A 12,093-nucleotide genomic window follows, 5' to 3' on the forward strand; every position below is an offset into this window, starting at 1 on the left:
CGTATGTTCAACATAGCTCCCTTTGACAAAGAATTCAGAGTCCATCCGAAGAAGTTCGTCCATCATTTCTTCGGCTACAGGAGTTACAATGTCATTGATTTTGTCGATATTCCTTTTCCGCTTCGACTGCTTGGCCAGGCACTTGGAGACAATCGTCGTCAGGTCTAATTTTTGGTAGCAGATCTGTATCATAATCATGGCGAATCTTGCTCCAGCAGAAAATTGAGCTTGCACAAAGTTATGGATACGAGGCGCATCCCGAAATTTTTCCATCAAACCAAGAAGAGTGTCGGGTGTCTCGTTTCGAGGAAACATTGTCTTGTAAACCAGGGACAAGGTTCTGGTGCAAAAATCAAGGAATTCACGAACCTGACAGGCGCGGTCTTGAAACCTGACAATCTGTCGGGTACGTTCTGGAGTAGCCCAGAACAAACAACCATGGTCAAGGGAGAGGTTAACCAGGAGATTTGTCCTTGCATTTACCCTTTCGTCTTCAGCAGCAGCGTCGAGAAAGGAACCTATTTGGTGACAGAACAAGAATTTCAAAAAAGGAAACAGCAAGAAAAAAGAAGAAGTTTTGGTTTGCAAAAGCATACCTGACATATCCACACTGGCTTCATTCATCAAATCAAGCATAAAATTTTCTCGAGTGGTCGCTTTTGCAGCTTCAGAAACGGCGGCTTCCTTGGCAGCTATGGCTTCTTGAGCTTGCTGTAGTGCAATTTTCTCTTTCTCGGATGCCTTGCGACATTGCTCCATCATCACAAGTATTTGCTTCTTCGCATACTGAAGCTGCTGACGAAGTTCTTCCAAGTCTTGCCCTAAACTCTTACTCGAGGAATCTTCACCAAGCTCACTAAGCGCTTTCTTCGAGCGAGAGGAAGTAGGAAAAACATCGGAAGGAGTAGGAGTGGGAGTATAGTTATCGAATGTCAACTGAAAACAAAAGGTTCGACATCAATCATCAAGCAAAATAGAATTCCATTGATACGCGTACAGCACACGTCCGTTGGGAACCCCAAGAGGAAGGTGTGATGCGTACAGCGGCAAGTTTTCCCTCAGTAAGAAACCAAGGTTTATCGAACCAGTAGGAGCCAATAAGCACGTTGAAGGTCGATGGCGGCGGAGTGTAGTGCGGCGCAACACCAGGGATTCCGGCGCCAACGTGGAACCTGCACAACACAACCAAGATACTTTGTCCCAACGTAACAGTGAGGTTGTCAATCTCACCGGCTTGCTATAACAAAGGATTAGATGTATAGTGTGGATGATGATTGTTGCAGAAAACAGTAGAACGAGTATTGCAGTTGATTGTATTCGATGTAAAGAATGGACCGGGCTCCACAGTTCACTAGTGGTGTCTCTCCGATAAGAATAAGCATGTTGGGTGAACAAATTACAGTTGGGCAATTGACAAATAAAGAGGGCATGACCATGCACATACATGTTATGATGAGTATTGTGAGATTTAATTGGGCATTACGGCAAAGTACATAGACCGCTATCCAACATGCATCTATGCCTAAAAAGTCCACCTTCAGGTTATCATCCGAACCCCCTCCAGTATTAAGTTGCAAACAACAGACAATTGCATTAAGTATGGTGCGTAATGTAATCAACGAATATATCCTTAGACATAGCATTGATGTTTTATCCCTAGTGGCAACAGCACATCCACAACCTTAGAGGTTTCGCACTCCCCTGCATTTAATGGAGACATGAACCCACTATCGAGCATAAATACTCCCTCTTGGAGTTACAAGCAAAAACTTGGCCAGAGCCTCTACTAGCAACGGAGAGCATGCAAGATCATAAACAACACATATATGATATTGATAATCAACATAACATAGCATTCACTTATTCATCAGATCCCAACAAACACAACATGTAGCATTATAGATAGATGATCTTGATCATGTTAGGCAGCTCACAAGATCCAACAATGATAGCACAATTAGGAGAAGACAACCATCTAGCTACTGCTATGGACCCACAGTCCAGGGGTGAACTACTCACTCATCACTCCGGAGGTGACCATGGCGGTGAAGAGTCCTCCGGGAGATGATTCCCCTCTTCGGCAGGGTGCCGGAGGCGATCTCCTGAATCCCCCGAGATGGGATTGGCGGCGGCGGCATCTCTGGAAGGTTTTTCGTATCGTGGCTCTCGGTTCTGGAGTTATTCTCGACGAAGGCTTAAGTAGGCGGAAGGGTAGGTCAGGGGGAGCCACGAGGGGCCCACACCACAGGCCGGCGCAGCCAGGGCTTGGGTCGCGCCGCCCTGGTGTGGCGTCGCCTCGTCGCCCCACTTCGTTTCCTCTCCGGACTTCTGGAAGCTTCATGGAAAAATAAGATCCTGGGCGTTGATTTCGTCCAATTCCGAGAATATTTCCTTACTAGGATTTCTGAAACCAAAAACAGCAGAAAACAGCAACTGGCTCTTCGGCATCTTGTTAATAGGTTTGTGCCGGAAAATGCATAAATATGACATAAAAGTATGTATAAAACATGTAGATATCATTAATAAAGTAGCATGGAACATAAGAAATTATCGATACATTGGAGACGTATCAGCATCCCCAAGCTTAGTTCCTGCTCGTCCCGAGTAGGTAAACGATAACAAAGATAATTTCTGAAGTGACATGCCATCATAATCTTGATCATACTATTGTAAGCACATGTAATGAATGCAGCGATTCGAAGCAATGGTAATGCAATGAGTAAACAATTGAATCATATAGCAAAGACTTTTCATGAATAGTACTTTCAAGACAAGCATCAATAAGTCTTGCATAAGAGTTAACTCATAAAGCAATAAATTCATAGTAGAGGTATTGAAGCAACACAAAGGAACATTAAGTTTCAGCGGTTGCTTTCAACTTGTAACATGTATATCTCATGGATATTGTCAATGTAAAGTAATATAACAAGTGCAATATGCAAGTATGTAGGAATCAATGCACAGTTCACACAAGTGTTTGTTTCTTGAGATGGGAGAGAAATAGGTGAACTGACTCAACATAAAAGTAGAAGAAAGGCCCTTCGCAGAGGGAAGCATTGATTGCTATATTTGTGCTAGAGCTTTGATTTTGAAAACAAGAAACAATTTTGTCAACGGTAGTAATAAAGCATATGTATCATGTAAATTATATCCTACAAGTTGCAAGCCTCATGCATAGTATACTAATAGTGCCCGCACCTTGTCCTAATTAGCTCGGATTACCTGGATTATCACCGCAATACATATGTTTTAACCAAGTGTCACAAAGGGGTACCTCTATGCCGCCTGTACAAAGGTCTAAGGAGAAAGCTCGCATTGGATTTCTCGCTTTTGATTATTCTCAACTTAGACATCCATACCGGGACAACATATACAACAGATAATGGACTCCTCTTTAATGCATAAGCATTTAGCAACAATTAATATTCTCATATGAGATTGAGGATATTTGTCCAAAACTGAAACTTTCACCATGGATCATGGCTTTAGTTAGCGGCCCAATGTTCTTCTCTAACAATATGCATGCTCAAATCATTCAACTCATGGTAAATCGCCCTTACTTCAGACAAGACGAACATTCATAGCAACTCACATGATATTCAACAAAGTGTAGTTGATGGCGTCCCCAGGAACATTGTTATAGCACAACAAGCAACTTAATAAGAGATAAAATGCATAAGTACATATTCAATACCACAATAGTTTTTAGGCTATTTGTCCCATGAGCTATATATTGCAAAGATAGAGAATGGAAATTTTAAAGATAGCACTCAAGCAATTTACTTTGGAATGGCGGAGAAATACCATGTAGTAGGTAGGTATGGTGGACACAAGTGGCATAGTGTTTGGCTCAAGGATTTTGGATGCATGAGAAGTATTCCCTCTCGATACAAGGCTTAGGCTAGCAAGGCTATTTGAAACAAACACAAGTATGAAGCGGTACAACAAAACTCACATAAGATACATATTGTAAGCATTATAATACTCTACACCGTCTTCCTTGTTGTTCGACCCTTACTACAAATTATCTAGACCTTAGAGAGACCAATTATGCAAACCAAATTTTAGCAAGCTCTATGTATTTCTTCATTAATAGGTGCAAAGTATATGATGCAAGACCTTAAACATGAGCACAACAATTGCCAAGTATCACATTATTCAAGACATTCTACCAATTACTACATGTAGCATTTCCCGTTTCCAACCATATAACAATTTAACGAAGCAGATTCAACCTTCGCCATGAACATTATGAGTAAAGCCTAAGGACATATTTGTCCATATGCAACAGCGGAGCGTGTCTCTCTCCCACACAATAAATGCTAGGATCCATTTTATTCAAACAAAACAAAAACAAAAGCAAACAGACGCTCCAAGCAAAGTACATAAGATGTGATGCAATAAAAATATAGTTTCACTAGAGGAACCTGATAATGTTGTCGATGAAGAAGGGGATGCCCAAGGCATCCCCAAGCTTGGACCCTTGAGTCTTCTTAAAATATGCAGGGGTGAATCACCGGGGCATCCCCAAGCTTAGAGCTTTCACTCTCCTTGATCATATTGTATCATCCTCCTCTCTTGATCCTTGAAAACTTCCTCCACACCAAACTTAAAACAACTCATTAGAGGGTTAGTGCACAATCAAAATTCACATGTTCAGAGGTGACATAATAATTCTTAACACTTCTGGACATTGCAAAAAGCTACTGAAATTTAATGGAATAGAAAAATCAATCAAGCATAGCAAAACATGCAATGCGAAATAAAAGGCAGAATCTGTCAAAATAGAACAGTCCGTAAAGACGAATTTCTAAGAGGCACCAGACTTGCTCAAACGAAAATTCTCAAATTGAATGAAAGTTGCGTAGATATCTGAGGATCACTCACGTAAATTGGCAGAATTTTATGAGTTACCTACAGAGAATTAGGCCCAGATTCGTGACAGCAAGAAATCTGTTTCTGCGCAGTAATCCAAATCTAGTATGAACCTTACTATCAAAGACTTTACTTGGCACAACAATGCAACAAAACTAAGATAAGGAGAGGTTGCTACAGTAGTAACAACTTCCAAGACTCAAATATAAAACAAAGGTACAGTAGTAAAATCATGGGTTGTCTCCCATAAGCGCTTTTCTTTAACGCCTTTCAGCTAGGCGCAGAAAGTGTGTATCAAGTGTTATCAAGAGACGATGCATCTACAGCGGGGTTTGGAGTTTTCTCAACCATGCATTGTATTTTATTTATGTAAGTTTCAGAGGCTCCCTTTTCATTAGTCTTAGGCTTGCTACTCTCATCCAACAAATTTTCAGGGACAAGCCAAGCATAATTATCATCTAGAGCTTCATGTATTCCTAGGAGCTTGCAAGGTATTGGTGCTTTAATCTCCCCACCATCATTAACATTATTAGTATACCTTATTCTATCCATGTCCATCTTTTCAAGTGTTCTTTTAAAATCGGTGAACATACCAAGTCTCTTATACTTAATGAAAACTTTTCTAGCTTCTTTAGCTATATCTTTAAATTCTCTATCAAGGACTTTTAAGACAAAATCCCTCTTTTCTCCCCTCTCCATATCAGAAAGTGTAAGAAACATGTGTTGTATCATGGGATTGAGACTAATAAATCTAGTTTCCAACATGTGTACTAAAGAAGCAGCAGCAATTTCATAAGTAGGAGCAAGTTCTACCAAGTGTCTATCTTCAAAATCTTCAACCGTACTAATATGAGTGAAAAAATCTTCTATATTATCTTTCCCGAGGATAGACCCTCGGCCTACCGGTACATCTTTACGAATAAACTTAGGAGGAAACATGATGAAGTAAGTAAAGTAAATGCAAGTAACTAATTTTTTTTTTGTGTTTTTAATATGGCAAACAAGATAGCAAGTAAAGTAAAACTAGCAACTAATTTTTTTGTGTTTTGTTTTAGTGCAGCAAACAAAGTACTAAATAAAAGTAAAGCAAGACAAAAACAAAGTAAGGAGATTGGAGGTGGAGACTCCCCTTGCAGCGTGTCTTGATCTCCCCGGCAACGACGCCAGAAAACGGTCTTGATACGCGTATAGCACGCGTCCGTTGGGAACCCCAAGAGGAAGGTGTAATGCGTACAGCGGCAAGTTTTCCCTCAGTAAGAAACCAAGGTTTATCGAACCAGTAGGAGCCAAGAAGCACGTTGAAGGTTCATGGCGGCGGAGTGTAGTGTGGCACAACACCAGGGATTCCGGCGCCAATGTGGAACCTGCACAACACAACCAAGATACTTTGTCCCAACGTAACAGTGAGGTTGTCAATCTCACCGGCTTGCTGTAACAAAGGATTAGATGTATAGTGTGGATGATGATTGTTGCAGAAAACAGTAGAACGAGTATTGCAGTTGATTGTATTCGATGTAAAGAATGGACCGGGGTCCACAGTTTACTCCGATAAGAATAAGCATGTTGGGTGAACAAATTACAGTTGGGAAATTGACAAATAAAGAGGGCATGACCATGCACATACATGTTATGATGAGTATTGTGAGATTTAATTGGGCATTACGACAAAGTACATAGACCGCTATCCAACATGCATCTATGCCTAAAAAGTCCACCTTCAGGTTATCATCCGAACCCCCTCCAGTATTAAGTTGCAAACAACAGACAATTGCATTAAGTATAGTGCGTAATGTAATCAACGAATATATCCTTAGACATAGCATTGATGTTTTATCCCTAGTGGCAACAGCACATCCACAACCTTAGAGGTTTATGTCACTCCCCCAGATTTAATGGAGACATGAACCCACTATCGAGCATAAATACTCCCTCTTGGAGTTACAAGCAAAAACTTGGCCAGAGCCTCTACTAGCAACAGAGAGCATGCAAGATCGTAAACAACACATAGATGATATTGATAATCAACATAACATAGCATTCACTTATTCATCAGATCCCAACAAACACAACATGTAGCATTACAGATAGATGATCTTGATCATGTTAGGCAGCTCACAAGATCCAACAATGATAGCACAATTAGGAGAAGCCAACCATCTAGCTACTGCTATGGACCCATAGTCCAGGGGTGAACTACTCACTCATCACTCCGGATGCGACCATGGCGGTGAAGAGTCCTTCGGGAGATGATTCCCCTCTCCGGCAGGGTGCCGGAGGTGATCTCCTGAATACCCCGAGATGGGATTGGCGGCGGCGGCGTCTCTGGAAGGTTTTCCGTATCGTGGCTCTCGGTCCTAGAGTTATTCTTGACGAAGGCTTAAGTAGGCGGAAGGGTAGGTCAGGGGGCGCCACGAGGGGCCCACACCACAGGCCGGCGCGGCCAGGGCTTGGGCCGCGCCGCCCTGGTGTGGCGTCGCCTCGTCGCCCCACTTCGTTTCCTCTCCGGACTTCTGGAAGCTTCGTGGAAAAATAAGATCCTGGGCGTTGATTTCGTCCAATTCCGAGAATATTTCCTTACTACGATTTCTGAAACCAAAAACCGCAGAAAACAGCAACTGGCTCTTCGGCATCTTGTTAATAGGTTAGTGCCGGAAAATGCATAAATATGACATAAAGTATGTATAAAACATGTAGATATCATCAATAAAGTATCATGGAACATAAGAAATTATCGATACGTTGGAGACGTATCAGAGGTCGCCCTAGCAAACTAGTGGGGTAAGTGTCGCAAAAGCTACTTTGGCGACAACATCAAAAGGAAAAAGAAAAAAGAAAGACAGGGTGGTCTACTTGACCTCCAGCTTGGATGCGCTTGGAGCAGGAGTTGGTTTGACACCAAGGAAGGCAAGGATCGGCTTTGAGGGAGGCTTGGCAGCTCTAATTAGAGATTGCCATTTCTTCGTTTCCATCTCCCCTATGTCGCCAACCTTAGTCCAGTCGATGTTTTGCTGGCTATCAGCAATCAGAGCGATGGTACTTTCAACACCAATCTTCAGGCCTTCTTGTCGAAGTTTAAGCCCAAGATCTTCCGGCACATTGAAGCTTTTGGCAAGAGCAGTAAAAGTGTTGGGCTCCTCTTTCCTCGGGAAGAAGTAGGGGAAAAGCTTTGATAGACCTGCCTCAACGTCAGCAAGGCCTTCGTGTGCTTCATCTCCATGGATTTCAAGAAGGGTAAGCGCGTCGAGAAGCTCGTCGCCTTCAGGACCATCCACTTCGTATTCTTGATGAGTTCTCCCTGAAAATAAGCAAAGGGTAGCTCGTCAATAAGAATGCTCGAAAAAATGTGAAGTAACCCGAAGAAATGCACAAGGATTCGAGCACTTACTAACCAAACGTCGACTCTGCAACTGCAAGCGACTGAGGATATTTTCTTCTCGAGCAGCTTGCTCAGTCACTTTGTCGCTCAAAGCAGTCTCTGCGTCATGAAGTCTCTTCCGAAGATCTTCGATAGCAGCAGCATTCGCCTTGGCCTTCTTAGCATCTGCTTCAGCCTTCTTACGAGCTTTTTCACTTTGCTCCAGTTTTTTGAGCAAGTGCGTCAGCACGCTTGTTGGCTTCCGCAAGATTTTCTACCAAAAAAGTCAAAATCAGTCAAAATCACGACAAAAAAGGAGTGAGAAGTCATTTGCCGGAAGGAGCAGCAAAATATTACCTCAGCTTTGTTAGCATGATCACGGTACCCGACGAATTGGGTACCGAAGCGGATGAATTCCTTAATCAAAAGGCTAACGAAGAAAGATAGAGAATGAAAGCGTCAATATAGTAAAAAGCTCGACAGCGCAAAGCAGAAAAAAGAAGAAAACAACAAAAAGTCGACAGCATCGGAAAGTACTTTGCACAAAAAAGGAGAAGGGACTTACATCATCCAGAAGAAGAGTAGTGGAGACACCCAGCTGTAAGGCAGGCTACGTGATTGATTCAACCCTTGCCCTTTTTGGCGAAGGGGCACGAGGGCTTGCAGGAGGAGTTGGATGCTCCGTGTTTTCAAGAGGAGGCGAAGATTCGTCTTCATTAGCTTGCGCTTCAGAACCAACTAAAGTACGCGACGTACTCGTTCAAGCAGTCGCGTCAATAGGTTGCACTTCTTCCTCGTCACCACTGCAGTAAATTGGCGACAATATAAGAAGCAAGATAGACAAAAACATCGAGAGCAAAATAACAAGAAACAATAGAGACCTTACGAGCTGACGAGGGCATCATCATATGGATTGAAAGATGCCTTCCTATCTGAAGGACCAGCTTCTTCGGCTTTGGAGGTGCTGGAATCTTCGACTTCATCCCTTTTCCTATTGTTCCTTGGCGAAACAGTGAAAGGAAGGGAGTGTGTCGAGGCAGTGGCCTCAGACTCAGCTTCTTTTTCAGAGGAAGCCACGGATTTGTGAGAACCCGCGACTTCACTCTCAGGGCATGAGGTACCTTGGTTGTCATCATCAACAACGGTACGATGTTCAACTTCTCCGCCCTCAGGAAGAGGAGGAAGAGAAGCAAGAATGGGGTGGTTCTAAGAAAAAGAAAGAGTGTCGATAAAAAGGAAGTTATGCAAAAGGCTAGCAAGATAGTAGTCGACAAATAATAAAACTCGACAAGACAATATAGCGACTAAGAGGAAAAAGTACCTCGGGAAGGGGATTGGCGCCACTATATGGCATAATGCGGCAAGAGGATGGAATGGTATCCTTCTTGCTGAGCGAGGAGATTCTTTGGATAAGCTTCTCAAAATCCTTTAGAGGAAGGTCTTTTGAGAGCTTGTCGACGTCTTTTTCACCAGCATACATCCAGAGGGGATTTTTGCGAGCCTGGAGAGGCTGCACTCTAATCCTAAGGAAATACGCCGTGATCTCAATATCCGACAGCTCCTTGCCGCAGGTGTTTTGCAGCTCGTGGATGCGAGTCATTAACGCTTCTGTCGCCAACTTCTCAGCTTCAGTAGCTTCAGCATCCCAAGAATGGTGGCGAAGGATTTTGGCTTCTCCGTCAAAAGGGGCGATGTTGTCCTCCACTGGATTGGAGCTTTCTTCATGTACATACAGCCACCTCTTGCGCCACCCTTGGACGGAGTCGGGGAACTTGACGTCGAAGTACTCGACGTCAGAACGAACACAGATAACAATGCCGCCAATGTTGTAGGCGACGTTGTGGGAGCCATTACGGCAGAGACAGAAGATATGCTTCCACAGAGCCCAATTAGGTTGGACTCCGAGGAAGCACTCACACAATGTGATAAAAATTGACACGTGGAGGATGGAATTGGGCGTCAGCTGGTGCAGCTGAAGCCCATAGACAAATAGAAGACCCCGAAGAAATTCATGGATTGGGGGAGAAAGGCCTCGGATGAGGTGGTCAAAGACCCGATACTCGATTGGAGGCGTTGGGTAGCTCTCCTCCTTGGGGAAGCGGAGCGAGTTCTCCTTCTTGCTGAACCCCAGCTTCTTCAGCATGTTGATGTCTTGGGCAGAGATCTTGGATCTTTCCCACTCAGCACTCCCCAGATCCGCTGTCGCCATCTTCGATTCCGGAATACTATGCCTAGTCAAACGGATGCGAGGAGGCATCAATGAGTGTGGCGGCAAAAGGTGTGCGTGTGGTTGAGCGCTTGAAGCAATGGGAGTAATGGAGGATTTTGCAGAGGAGAAGCAGAGGTGCGGCGCGAGCGAAAGGACCAAAGGAGGAAGACGATGTCCTTATATAGAGGTGCGGTGAATCGATGCACCGTTGGATGGAGAAGTTGTGGAATAGATGGTGCACACGTGGACAAGGGGTAAAAAGTAATTTCAGCTAGACGAGAAAGAACAGAAGCTACAGTACGTGCGCCAGGAAAAGCGGAGGACGTGTGTCCCCCACTTGCACGACGTGTCAACTTGGTGGGTAATTTGGGCCCACAAGACAGAGAGAGAGCAATTCTCGCATTTTCAACGGTACAGCGGTCGTGGCTATCGTCAGTAGTGATGTCACCCTGCCAAGGGAAAAATTCGGCTAAGCAGTATCAGGAGAACGGCGACAGCAGAAGATTGTGGATTATTTCAAGAGTCTTTGATCAAATACAAGTTTTTGATCAAACGCTCGGGGGCTACTTTGCAAAAATGAAAAACTCGAGAAAGACAAAATAGAAATGGCGAGAGCCTATGATCAAATACAAGTATTTGCTCATAGCCTCGGGGGCTACTCCCATCGGGACCGCTGTTCGCGCACCCGAGAGATTTGAAAACTTTGAGAGAGAAGAAAAATATAGCAACATAAGGCGTGGATCCTACACCCAAGGACAAGACCTTGGATGTAGCCTCGGGGGCTACTCCCATCGGGAACGCTGTTCGCGTGCCTGATGAAATTATAAAAAAGAGAAAGAAAGAAGAAGAAAAAGTGAGCATATTTCGAGTTATACAAATAACTCTACATATACTCCCATCGGGAGAGCAATATAAGTCATCTATTGACTCAATAAAATGTGTTATTCCAACAGCCGAAAAAGCACTCGACAATATATTCTCGGAGCGCCAAAGTTGCGATCAATCTCTGAATGCCGCAAAACTTTGCGAAGGTAAGACCCCAGATCCGTTCTGTGTGGCGTGGCGCCGTCTCTGACGTCGGTTTGCTACTTTTTTCCGTATCAACAGATACGAAGAAAAATCCTAACGGACGCGTTAGGTACCCGATAAATATGACTGGGACTCGACAGAATGGTAAGACCTTAAGCGGCACCTGTCGAAGTTTACACCAGTTATCCCGAGATCATGTCCAGGGACGTGATCTTGAAGTAGGTTTTTGCGGATTGCCACTAGAGCAGTTAACTAGTACCTGATCCGTCAGATGAACTAGCCCCAACTACCATTATCCCTGTACAATATATAAATTCGTATGCAAAGATAGATGGTAAAGTTCAGAGTTATCGAATAAATATAAAAGTGGAGATTTTCCCTGACTCTGCGATTCAAGCAAAATCTCGGGGGCTACTGACATAGGCATCCCCAATGGGCCTGCCGAAGATGGTACCCCGGGTTTACTGAAGGCCCACGACCCGAAGAATAAGAAGAATCGGAAGCCCAAGTTGCTAGTTAAGGAAAGCTAGAGTTGTATTAGGAGAGAACACTTGTAATATTGCGGGATGAGTTGGAAACCCTCCCGGACTCTGTAACTTGTGTATCACGAATCCCTCGGCTCCAC

This window comes from Lolium perenne, chromosome 2 (genome assembly GCF_019359855.2).
Source record: "Lolium perenne isolate Kyuss_39 chromosome 2, Kyuss_2.0, whole genome shotgun sequence".
In the NCBI taxonomy this organism is placed as follows: domain Eukaryota; kingdom Viridiplantae; phylum Streptophyta; class Magnoliopsida; order Poales; family Poaceae; genus Lolium; species Lolium perenne.